Source organism: Mytilus californianus, unplaced genomic scaffold (genome assembly GCF_021869535.1).
Source record: "Mytilus californianus isolate M0D057914Y unplaced genomic scaffold, xbMytCali1.0.p SCAF_9, whole genome shotgun sequence".
NCBI lineage: Eukaryota > Metazoa > Mollusca > Bivalvia > Mytilida > Mytilidae > Mytilus > Mytilus californianus.
The window spans coordinates 55,011,586-55,012,988 of NW_026262745.1; positions in this window are offsets into that span (position 1 = coordinate 55,011,586).

The following is a 1,403-nucleotide window of genomic DNA, read 5'->3' on the forward strand; positions in this document are numbered from 1 at the left end:
TGAAAAAACATGGCAAAAATGTTCAGAGATCTACTTACATCATAACTCTCAGACGACTTCTTAACGGAGTTATTGCCATTTAATAAATGATTATACCATTTTTTCATGTTTTCAAACTATATCTAGAAAACTATAGTAGATAGAAAGAAACTTTAAGAAGCAAAACTGAAAAAAATAAATCTAATGACCAAAATTGTCGGTCAACTCACTATTGGATTTATCGCTATTTCAAGAGGTTCCTCCTAATATTTTGTGCTTTTGCCGATTATCTTGAAAAATATAGTAGATAGATAGACACTTTTAATATAATCAAATGATCAGCAAGACAAGATCTACAAATTAGTTAAATTCTAACAGAAACTCTAGTAGACTCTTCATAAGAGCTATTTCCCATAAATGACGACTTCTTTTTACCCTTTTAAGTGAAACTAAAGGAGAAAGAGAAAAACGGTAAACAGAAAAATTTATCAGCAATACAAGATCAACAAAAAATAAGATTTTTATCATGAATTATATTCTAAGTCTACAATGTCCATTGTTGAAGATGCATATAGACTAGGTTAGCAACACAGGCTCTTTAGCAACGTTTGGTGTCTTAAGTTTCAGACTGATATTTTTGTTATTTTTTACTTATGGGATAATGAAGACTTCCAATTTTGTCTCCTTATAGCAATTTTTTAGCTTTGTACCTTCAGTCCAATCTTGCTTCCTCTTTTTAAACACTTTTTTGGCATGATGATGATGGCAGGTTGATACGTCCAGAGACAAATTAAATGCATACATGGACGAGTATAGGTATATGTAATATAAATATAAAAACTGCTTTGTACTAGTGTTAAACTTTTGTTGCCTCTAATTTAAAGACTCTTTAAACCAACTTTTTTGTAGGTATTTATAAAAATTACAGTATTGTATTTGAAGACTTGCCGTTACCAATTGTTTATTTGATTGTAGAAAATTGAGTTTACAGGTGACTCCTCAGTAGAACCAGAAAACGGATATGTGTGACCATCAAAATAAGGATTACTTTTCAAGATACCAGTATGGATCATAACTGGAACTTCATACCGATTTTTGTGCATTTCTTTTTTCACTGGCTACCATGTATGAAGACGGCTTAAGTCTACAAGTATCGTTTTCAAGGAGCCTTATATTCATTGAAGTCATTATTTGCCCAAGCATTGGTAGGTTCAAAATTGAAGATAAGGCTCATAAGTCTTGGCAGACAGCTTATCTAGAAAAACGATACCTCGAGAACAAAATTCCTGGCCCTCCAGTTTGGGGGTTGAGTGCAAGACCAACTATCTCGCCTTGTTACAGAAACATTTACGTACATTTCACCAATGGCCTATGCTCCCCGTAGGAGCCAAGGGCCTAAGTAAGTAAGTAAGTAAGTAGATGTC